A 12,148-nucleotide genomic window follows, 5' to 3' on the forward strand; every position below is an offset into this window, starting at 1 on the left:
TTTTTTACTTTTAGGAAATCTTTTTTAAAAAGAGCTATCTTTTATACTCTTTAGTCCACAAGAAATAAATATTTTTTATACCTGTAGGAACTGGATGAATAGGGTTATGGATCTGATTTGGCAAGAAGAAATTTATAAAAATCATATGAGTATTGAAAAGCCACAGAAATATTTTAAATTGGTGATATAAATACTAGGACAAAATTTTTATTGAGATTCCCGTGTTTTCTTTAATCATTTTTCATTGAAATACAGATGTGTAAAAAATTGATCTTACAGAGGATTATGTGGAATGCCAAAAGCTGATATTTTAGCAATTCTAAGGTGATATTTTAATAAGTATAAGTTGTTTTTAGTCTAAACTACCTGATATAATTTTCCCATATGAGATTATATTATCTTATTAAATTCTGGTTGAAAATAGAATGAACTTGTGTCTTAGATGAGAGGTTGGAAATTTTAACTTATTTCAATAATAAAGCTGGCATCTAGAAGAATAGACTCTCGGTAATTAATAATAGAATATTACCCATGGTGCTTGTTACTGTTTATGATCTTCCATTGAAGTGATTTTTCTTCTTATTCATAGCAGCATAGTCATTTCCAGAGACTTCAGTACTTGCTGCTATTTTGTAAATTTCCCTGATGTGCCAGAATCAAGTGAATTTCCTGACATCATTTTCTTATGTCTGGCCATCAGGATTAACAAAATATACTTACTTGGCGGAAGTTGATTTTAAATTTTAAACTGAAAACTACCTGGCATCATAGAGTTTCTGTGATTTTATTTAGTTATGTATAGTAATTGTCCATTGCCAGCAAAACCATGACTTGCAAAATACTTTGCACTCAAAATGTTTTTGCTGTTTCTAATTATTAACGGTTCCTGCTTTCTTTTGACTACTTGACTTACAAAATGATCTGATATGACTACTCCATTGGAGAGCAAAGGTAACTCATTTAAGTAATTAACTGCTTGTTTTACACGGTATTATGGCATTTTTCTACTTTTTTAAAAGCATTCATGGATAACCTTCATTGCAAGACAGTGAAAAATTTAATTTACTGCATCTATCGGTTTTTAAGTGTTGCCTTAAATAGGTATAAATGAGCAGTCATAATTATTATGTACGATTACCTCAAGGTGCAAAACAATTAAACCTGTTGTACATATTCAATTTATAAAATAAATTCATATAAACAGGCCTGCACTTTCTTAAATGCCTTGGTTTCCAGGAAGGAGCTTAGTGCTACTGAATTACCCTGGTCGCAGGGCAACCTCAGGATATTCTCCCTCTCCTATTTTATTTATTTTATAGATATCTGTTTACAAAGACTATAATGAAACCTGATATTGATCAAATGAAATTTAATTTCTTTGGAGTGCTATTTTATTCTAAAATAGCAGCTTTTGAGAAAACAATGAACTAACTTCCTTAAAAGAGTGAGTCTATATATTATTAATAATATGAATTATACCAAAATGAAACATGCAATCTTTAGTCTGTGTGTGCTTGTGTTTGTGTGCGAGACAGACAGAAGCAGTGTATGAACGTGTTTAGAAATGATATTATCAATTTTAAATTTCTTAAGTTGTTTTAGAAAGCTGTGGTGAACCAGTGTTCATATTGCCAACACTTCTGTAAAATGTGCAGGACAGACTTTTCTTATATTCTGATGCATGTATTTATAAAACATTTTTTTTTTTTTTTGCCACTCAGAATTATTTGTTTGGTTTTTGCCATTCAAAAAAACATTAGCTTCTTCCTTGTACTTAAACTTCATTATGTATATAATAACTGTAATTTTTCCTTTCCCAAAAACAGGTTCAAAATTCTGTTAAAAGGAAAATAGTTTCTGAAACTGAGATCTAATACCAGAGCTTGCAGCTTTTAAATGATTGTATCATTTATATTCTGTAAATGTGTTTAGCCATTTTACACGTGAACCCTGTTGTAAAGTGTGCAGATTTTCAGATATGTAAGCCATTGATGACACATTGTAATTCAAAATGTTTAAATTAAATAACTTAATTTTTAAATATATTTATGTATATCACATCATTGTTATTGTATACAGTACAAATGTGTGAACTATCTTGGTTTAATCTAACAATTATTTATTTTCTAGAAAGTAAAAGAACTAAGGATATTCAAAGTTTACAATAGTGTTCCAAAATTCAGAATTTGGTAATTTTACGATATAAAGTTTGGTTCTTTTCTAGCTTTTCAAAAGTAGCATAGATGTAATGATAGAAAAACAAAGGTGTAGGTGAAATAATTTTTAAAATTTAATTTAATGAAAATGTATTGACTTTTTAGTTCACTTAGAGAAAGTGTTAAATCCCAGTGTTTTTTGATTCAGACTTTTGTGCATAGATTGATTTCAGTTGTAGCTTTCTTTTGGTTGCTTTAATATTAAAATTTATTGTTTTGTTTTGTAGGGGGTATCATCTTCCAATGTTTACTATGTTTAAAATAAAAACTGAATTTTGTTATTCATTTATATGATATTTGACAGCTTGGTATAATTATAATTTCACAGTTCAAATTTTTATGACTTTTATAATTACAATGCTTTCTTTTATAATAAAATCCAAATTAATTAAACAGTAAAAATAGAACTAATATTTTTCATTTACAGACGTACTAGTCTCTCTACCAAGTCAATAATGTGAATGATTCTGCCTTTCAAATTTGTTTCAAAACTGTTAGAAAAACCTATTTTTTGAAAATGTTATTGAAGGTAAAAGAGCAATAAAAGTCTACTGAATTAGTTGTTGGATATTATCTTTCCTTTTTATTTTGATTATTCAAAGATATTAGTATATTCATGTACTGATTATATTGTATACTAGTCCTATGCTTTTAGGGAGACAAGTGGGGAAATGATGAGAATTAGTGGAACCAAATAAGATTTATTTCTCTGTGACATTTTTATAAATACTCAAAGATTTTTTTTTTAAGAAAGACTGGCCCATTATTTTCCCTAATTTAAGGTTAATTTATTTAGAATTTATCAGCTTTATGAAATGGATATGATAATACTTCCCTTCTGTCCCTTTTCCCCCTCTTTCTTGCTTTGAAATTTTTAAAAGGGTCTTGAACTAAGGCACTTGGGTGTAGCTTTGTTCACCACATCACTGTTTTTTTCCATCACCATGTCTTGATTCTTGAGTGCAATGCCATGAATAGCCCCTAAGCACCACCATAGGGCAGTCCTTCCTCATATCCCCAAAAGGACAGATCTTCATTTGATTATATTTTGTGTTATGTTGACACTTTCCACCTATATTTGATTAACTGAAAAGATTCTAATATTTCAACATAGTTTGATAACTGTTAGAACCAATATGGAGGAACAGTCTTACGGTTTGAAATTTTATCTAAAAATTTTCAGAAAACAAATTTTGCCAAGACTGAATAAATAGATGGGTTAACGCACTTACCTTACATCCAGCTGACCCCAGATTTATTCTTACCAATGCATATAGTTCCCTGAACATGACCACAAGTGATCTGTGATTGAATAAAGCCAGGAGTACTTCTGTGTCTGTGCCTCCTCCCTTCAAAAGTATTTATTATTCTTATGTGAAGAACATGGATGTTGTTTTAAGGACACGGGGAAAAGAGGAAGAGGAAAATTCTTTTGGATCTGACTATAAAAATCTCTGGTTTCTTGGGGCTGGTGAGGTGGTGCTAGAGGTAATGTGTCTACCTTCCAAGCGCTAGCCAAGGAAGGACCGCGGTTCGATCCCCCGGCGTCCCAGTGGTCCCCCAAGCCAGGGGCAATTTCTGACCGCTTAGCCAGGAATAACCCTTGAGCATCAAATGGGTGTGGCCAAAAACAATCTCTGGTTTCTTGCATCTCTTTCATTTTTTCTTTCATTTTTTTCCTAAGGTTTATCCTTACAGTCTTATCTCTGCTTTTAATAAAAACTTTTTTTTGAAACCTGGTATTCTATTTTGTTTTCAAATTGATCATCCTTTAAGTCAGTACGTACTGTAAGTAATTCTTTTTCTCCCCCAAACCCCCTGTGACAAAATTCCTGGGATATTTTAGAAATTTGGGCAAAAGCATTTTTGTCTTTTCGTTAAATTCATTCTGAGTGTGTATGTATTTGAATGTCCTTTATTAAGAGTGAAGACATTATATTATTCTTGAATTACTCGATTTGTATTATCTGGATTCATTTGAGGATAGTGAAAAGACTATTAGCAAATTTATAAAGGTCACAGGGTTGCAGATTTGAACCTTTCCAAATAAGCTGTAAGTTTGTTAAAATCTTGGGTCTTCTCTGTCTTCTGATTCTGGAGCTTTACAGAGTTCATTGCTGCGGCTCTTCAGATACCAGTCTGCCATGCCTCAATTTTCAGTTAGAAAAGTTCAAAATATTAAAGATTTTATTCTGTTATAGGAGAACCATGGGAAACATTGTGTGTGTGTGTGTGTGTGTGTGTGTGTTCATGAAAATAAGTGCAGTGGAATCAACCAACAGTTCAAATGTCTAGAGAATACTCATCATCAGTCAGTTCACCTGGTTACGTCTTTTTGTTGATTGGAAACATTGATCCTACTTAATTGTTTTAGTTTTTTAAAGTTTTGTTAGTTCTGAGATACTCCGACCACAGTTTTGGCACCCCTTTCATTTTTCTGGACTGTCTCCAAAACATCCAAACTCATTTATTCTTTGCTCCTCCTTTTCTATTTTCAAAGCAGAGAAAGATGGGGTGGGGAAGAGTTGCTTCATTTTAAATCTGCATTGGGGAGGTTTGATCATCACAGTAAAGATGCTTTTTCCTCCCCTTGTAGTCATAATAAGATGGGTTGAGTAGAACATGGTCAAGGAAGCATCTTCATGCTTAAGACTAACACTGGGGCTTTTTTTTCCTTGCCCTCATTTCTAGTTGGCCATGTTCTGCAAAATTTAGATTTTTCCTGGGCCTATATTTTATAACTAGAATTTTTTTAAATATATAGAAGCCTATCAGATCTTTCTGATCTTGTTGATGATTGGAGAGGTTATGAATCGTCATTAGGGATAATAACTACCATTATTATTACCATCAGTCATTACCAATATTTTAGTTTCAAACTTTAACCAAAAGTGGAAAGAGATTTGCCCAAGGCCAGAAAAAGACAGCATCGTGTCTGAAAGTCTGATGAAGCACTTTCGCTTTGATCTTTCTAAAATTGAATCATTTTTACTTTCTTTGGAAGAGAATTTATTTTTAGTTCACGCCCATTACTAAAGCACCCTAAAGGGAAGCTGTTTTTCTCCATCTTTTCCATTCCTTTTTTTAATGTATGTAAACACTGATTACAAGGTGGTTCATAATAGTTGCCCCCCCCACCCCCATAGATACAAAGTTGTCAGTGACGTTCAGCCATACAATGTACAACATCTTTCACCGGTGCACATTTTCACCTCTTTTTTTCCTCATGCTATTCCTGGTTGGACGCAACAATTCCGAAAAGCCCCTGCAGGCTTTGGGAAGTCCTGCCCGTTGGCAAAGCCAGCGGTCCTGGCCCAGAGGCTCCATCCAGGGCAGGCCCAAGCGCCGCCTCCTCGCTGGCAGGGGGGATCTGGGCCCTGCGCGTTCCGTGGTTGCTATGGCCACCCCGGGCCGGCGTCAGGCGTCGCTAAGCAGTCTGGCACCCCGCAGCAAAGCCGCTGGCGATGGGCTGAGGCTCCTGGCGAGACTCGGGGAGGAGAGCCGGCATTGGCTCCGCCGGGCTGGTGGCCGCTTTGACAGAGGAACTGTCAAAGCAGGCTGTGCCTGCCGAGGTCGTGAGCCGGAGTCGGAGGAGCGGGAGCGGCGGCAGAGACCATGGCAAGAAGGATCTAGAGCCCGGTCGGCCTGCGGAGGGCCTCCCGCTCGGGCGCGGTGAGTGGGCCCCCGGGAGGCGCCCTGGGGTGCTCGGGAGTCCGCCTTGGCTGGACGGAGGCCGGGCGGAGGGAGTCGGGGTAGTGGGCATGGCGATTCCGTCGAAGATGATGCAGATCCTCCAAATGGAGCCCGAGCATGCCTCGGTCTGCTGCCACGGCCCTACTAGATGGGTGAATGAATGGAGCTGCCCAGGTGTCATTCCCATGAATGAATGACGCTGCCCGAGTGTCTCCTTCCCTCGCCCCCCTCATCGGAAGCTGCTCCGACTGCCCCCTCCTGTCTGCTGCTCTTGGTGACAAGGTCCACACGTGTCTCCTGGGGCCCGGGCAGTCGCACCTCCACCCAGACTGACCCACTTAGCACCAGACCCCCCAAGAATGACAGTCAAATGGAACTACAAGTTGCAATCCCGACCACCACTTGCCTCCACACACTCACACAATTTTGTCTCCGGATTCTCTAGCCTCACCACCTAATTGGCAAAAACGTTATCTTGCGCACTTCCTACCCGATCTTAAGCATTTCTCTTACTCACACAAGGCTGTCTACTTTCTTAACAGCTGTCAAATCAGATCCCAAACTACCATCTTCATTCTTGTATTTTAATTCGCCACTAGTCCTTTGCTTAAATTCAAACCATCTCCGTCCAATCTATTCTCCCAGATATTGTTGAGTGAACTTTGTAAGATTCTCTATATATACCTATATATGTGCAACATATATATCTATATCTATATATACATATAACACATGTCTATATTTTACTTCCTTCATTGATCCCTCATTAGCCTAACTCAAACTCTTTAAGAAGGCCTTCCTTCAGTTATTCCACCTTAGCTGTTCCCCAGAACATGTCATATTCTTTTCCACCTGTGCTCATTTCACCTGTTGCTCACTCTTCTTGACTGTTTTATGCCTCCTTTTCATCTTACTCTCACTCTCCAGTCATTCTCTGTGCGTTCCTAGATTGCTTATCTGCTTCTTCCTCTAGATTCCCAGTAAAAATGTTGCATTTGTCACCGAACCTTGTATTTAGCTTGGGCTCAGCTAATGTTGCCTGAATGAATATTTTAAAATAAGTCACTGTTTTTTATGGCATCCTTATTAGTTCCAGAAAAGTCAAATAATTTTCAGCGAATAAAATTTTTGCTTATAAGAGCTGTATTAAAATTTATAGCTTTTACATTGATTTTCTTAGTGCTTCTACTAAGATATAGTATAGGAATAAACTTCAACTCAGTCAACATTTCAAACTAAGCATGGGGCTAGTAGGACTCCATGAGAAAATGGGAAACATTTACATTTACAATGGGAAACAGTAGTGCGTGGTTTGCAAGAGGTTAGATTGAAGCCAGCTAGACATACATAGATATGAATTCTGAATTTAGCATTTTAGTTCTGTACCCCATAGACATTTCTTAATTTTTAATTTTTTTCTTTTTATCTCCAGGGCTTTTTTTAAATCTTTACGATAGACTTATAGTTGTACCTATTTTGGAATTGGGTAGAAATCAAATATGAATAATCTATATTATTTACTTAGTACCTCATACATACATAGTAAATTTTCATATCTAGTAAATAGCTGTACATGGATATCTATCAATTGTCAAAACTTGCGAGCAACTAAGACGTCTTTTGGATGCTGAGTGGATGCACAAACTGATACATCCAGAGAGTGGAATATTATTCAGTGCTAAAAAAAGAACCATGAAGATGAAAAGACATAGAGGAACCATTAATATTGCTACCTGAAAGAACCAGTCTGAAAAAAAAAACCAACATAATAAAATATGAAAATCAAATATAATGAAGATAACTCTCAATTATCTGGAATCTTGGAAAAGGAAACACTGAAAATAAGAAAATATAGAGTGGTTCCCGCCTAATAATAATGTCTTAGAAACTATAAATAAACACACTGAAAGTTAAAATTGTAAAATTTCTACAGTCAGCTTACAAAAAGTGAAAATTTTGTGATTCAGTGAAGTGCAGTTTTATGATATCAGATTGTTGTGTTATTGCACTTAATCACAAACTTTTGGTTGTTTAAACTGATCTATACAGGTAAATTACTTATGCAAGGTATTCCTTGTCTGATAAGTCCAGGGCACCAAGAGGATTTGTCAAAAGGAAGTGCTATCTGTAGAATTTTAAAGTACAGGGGCCTGAGAGATAGCACAACGGAAGTGGGTAGAGCATTTGCCTTGCATATGGCTGACCAGGTCCAAATCCCAGCATCCCATATGGTCCTCCAGCCTGCCAGGAGCGATTTCTGAGTGTAGAGCCAGGAGTAACCTCTGAGCACCACTGAGTGTGGCCCAAAATCAAACAAACAAAGACTAATTTTTTTTTGTTTTGTTTTTGGATCACACCTTTCTGCACTCAGGGGTTACTCCTGGCTCTATGCTCAGAAGTCGCTCCTGGCCGGCTCGGGGAACCATATAGGATGCAGGGATTTGAACCACTGTCCTTCTACCTGCAAGGCACATGCCTTGCCTCCATGCTATCTCTCTGGCCCCACAAAAAACTAATTTAAAAGTGCAAAATATTCCTAGGATAGGACTGACTCTACTTGCCAAAGCCCATAAAACTTTGAAGATAAAGTCTGAGTGAAATAAAAAGTGTGGTTCATTGGAGAAAGGTAGAAAGTTATGTAGATTAAAATGTATGGAGCACCTTGACTTTCAATAATGAATGAATTGTAGTAACTTAGAACTAATGTTCCTAGAACTAATGTTATCAGAAGTAGTAAGAGTCCTTGATATAGAGACTCCAGATAAAGATTGCCTGGGTTCATATTTAAGCTCTCTCACAGTCTGATCATGGGCCTCTGGCAATGCATTTCACATATACACCTGATTGGCCTCATCTGTTAAGTGGAGTAGTTATAGCATAAGAACTAATGAATGGGGCTGGAGTGATATAGCAGTGGTAGGGTGTTTGCCTTGCAAGCGGCTGACCCAGGACAACCTCGGTTTGATCCCCGGTGTCCCATATGGTTCTCCAACCCAAGAGCAATTTCTGAGCATGCAAAGCCAGGAGTAACCCCTGAGAGTCATTTGGTGTGGCCCAAAACAAAGAAAAAAAAAACCAGAATTAATGTAGACAGAAGTTCTTGAATTGTGAAAGTATTACATAAGCATTACTTATTTGTAATACATTTTACCTGGAGGGGAGACAAAGGTAAAAATATGGTGGGGAGGGGGCCGGAGAGATAGCATGGAGGTAGGGTATTTGCCTTGCATGCAGAAGGACAGAGTTTCAAATTCCAGCATCCCATATGATGCCCCAAGCCTGCCAGGAGAGATTTCTGAGCATAGAGCCAAGAGTAACCCCTGTTGGGTGTGACCCATAAACCAAAAATATATATATGGTGGGGAGTAGAAAATCAGTTTGGTTCTCAGGGTATGAGGCTTGGGCTTGAAAATAGACTTGATTAGGAAGATAAACTTTCTGCATACTCATATGCCTGATGTGTATAATGATAAAATCATAAAAGTTCTGAATTAAATAGATAATTTCTCACTTGGTAATCACCATACTTACCTCTAGGTAAGTCAATTGTGCCATCACTTGAGTGAAATCTGCAATAGTTTTGATAAAGGTGATGTACTTGAGACTTGGGAGATGACATCAGAGCTTATTTAATCTTTTCCATTGATTCAGGCATTAGCCCTTAGCAGAGTCAACATAACAAAATTCCTGTAAACTTCCTCATATCTTAAAAAGACATGCACACAAAACAAACAACAACAAAAATAAACCCTCTTATTTAAGTTAAAATAAACACTAGAGGTAGACTGAATAAGACACAACTGTCCATCATAATATTGACCCTGCACCGTTAGGATATTCTAAAGCAGGTTTTAGTGTACTTTATCTAAAAGACAGGGAATTTCTAATTAAGTTGGCTAATGTGGGGATTAAGAATTAGTTGGCTATTGAAGAGGTAAACCTTTACTTGGGATATCCAGTCAGGAGAATAGAGAGCTCCAATAAATGAGACACAGACAACAGCGAAAGCTCTGCCCGCCTTCAGTGAACTTCCACTCACCTTCTGGGTGACCCAATGGGTTCTTAATTAACTTCCACAGACCTCACTTCCTTCATCTGTAAATGAGGAGAGAATGGCATTACATTGTAGATTTATCAGGAAAACCAATGTATGGAAAGGCAAAGGACACAGTTTCAGCACCATGTAATATTTGCATTTGTTGTCAGTACTACTAGATACCAGGTCTTGGCCATGTAACTTCAATGCCTTGATTTATTCATTTGCAGAGTGGTGAAGCAATAGTACCCATCTCATAGTATCATTTTGAGTTTCAAATAAATATACTACAGTGTTTATAGTACAAGCCCCTAAATAATATTGTTTGAAAAATAAAAATAAACTTTATTTGTAGCAGGGAAATTAAACTCTTTCCATTTTTTGTTTTTTGGTCTAGAATTTTTCATCAGTGAATCAGTCAATGAATATAGACAAATATTTAAAAGAAGCATAAACATTTTAAAATTGAAGTAATAATGGTATTACTAGTGAAGTCACAACAGTCATCATAATAACAATAACGTTTTTATATGGCTTTCACTTTATTTTAGTTTCAACTACAACCTTATAATAGTGATAGTGTTATTTCCATTCTTGGTAAATAATAAAATTGATCATTAGTGGGCACAAAAGACATTCCAATATCACTCAATCTTTGAGTAGATAGTAAGTTATTTTTGATTTGGGAACCACACCCAGCAGTGTTCTGTGTTTATTCTCGGTCTGTGCTCATAAATCACTCCTGGAAGTGATTATGGATCCCCCAATCATATGAGATGCTGTGGAGCAAGCACAGATCACCTACATTAAAGGTAAAGCCCACCCCTGCCATTGTGCTATCACTCCAGCCCCCCCTGGATACTCTTTTATTTGTTGCAGTAGACACAAGTGGAAATTACCTATCTTTCCTTTGGTAAGTGACATCCCCTTCTTCAAGTGGTCTCTGTTTCCCATTAGCAGATCCATTGTTCAACAGCTTCTTTGCATTTATTGGGATATCTTGGACAAAGTAATATCAGATTAAGGGTTGATTGATCTTGGTGAGTTGAGACAACCCTTCATTTGCTGTTTATTTTTATTTACTTTCACTCCCCATATACAGCCAATGACAGTTCAGTAATAATTGAAGCTTTCCAAGTATTTATATCATATTTTAATTTATATTATTCATTAATTAATAATTTAATTGTCCATGAATTATTTAATAATTGTTTTGCTCTTGTAAATTATGATGAGTTTGATGCCCTGATGAGCAAGTGGTGGCTGCCATTTTCCCTGAGACTTCATAGTGAACTAAAGGAGGCAGGTATACATGTTGACTGGACAACAGCCTGCCTGCATTATTATTACTTTGGTAGGGTTGTGATTTCATCAAAGAGGTCATTGAAAATGTTCTTAAAAATAGAGCTATAAGTTGAAACATTATGGATGAGACTTCCAGGAATTTTGTTCCAATCTAAATCTAGGAATAAAGATCTTGGGGTGTCAAGGATAAAAGAGCCTGGACTTTTAATTCAGAGGCCAAATCTGAGTAGAAATGGGTAGAAGGTGAGATCATAATTAATGGCATCATTACATGGCACACCTTACAGCTATTTTTTTAATCCAAAAAGAAGTAGGAAACATATAAGGACTTAATTGATAAGTTTAGTACCATAGCAAATGTACTTTTGTTGCCATTTGAAGACTCTCCTCTTGTTGGAGGAAAGAAACATTGAAAGAGGGGGAAGATGAGGAAGTGTCAACTTTAAATCAAAAATACTTGGATGAAATTGTTGGGAGTGAAGAGTAAAGAAGTGTATAGTCAGGAATCATACGTAGTGAAAAATAGAACTTAGTGACCAAATAGATCTGGGAGTTTGGAGAGGAAGGTAACTTATTTTCTGAAGTTCAGGCCAAAAGGCTGTGTCTTATTTGAAACTACGTATTTGAAATTTTGTTCTGGGGTTGACTGCAGTCTTGGTGGCCACCATTCATGTAGCGGATTTCCTATCCATTCACAATTTTTCATTCCAGCTGAAAAAAAGATCTGTATGCCATCACTCCAAACACTTCCTGGATCTGATTTCCATCCCTTTTCATTTCACTGGACTATTCTGAACCATCTTCATATGCCTACTCTATGAATTTGCAGAGCTCTCCAAACCACATTCATCTTTCATTTCTCTCCTCTGAATTAATTCCATTTAGTCTCCCTCCAAAA

At 36.7% G+C, this 12,148-nt stretch overlaps 1 protein-coding gene across 1 annotated transcript in view; it reads left to right on the forward strand.

Moving 5' to 3' along the window:
* Positions 1-5,839: 5,839 nt before the first annotated feature.
* NEK10 (NIMA related kinase 10) overlaps positions 5,840-12,148 on the forward strand; it is a 271,236-nt gene continuing 264,927 nt past the window's right edge. Inside the window, exon 1 of the mRNA XM_049766054.1 lies at positions 5,840-5,888. The gene's annotated coding sequence lies outside the window, so the exon portion shown is untranslated. The remainder of the gene's footprint in view (positions 5,889-12,148) is intronic.

The sequence above is a fragment of the Suncus etruscus genome, chromosome 20 (genome assembly GCF_024139225.1).
Source record: "Suncus etruscus isolate mSunEtr1 chromosome 20, mSunEtr1.pri.cur, whole genome shotgun sequence".
Lineage (NCBI taxonomy): Eukaryota > Metazoa > Chordata > Mammalia > Eulipotyphla > Soricidae > Suncus > Suncus etruscus.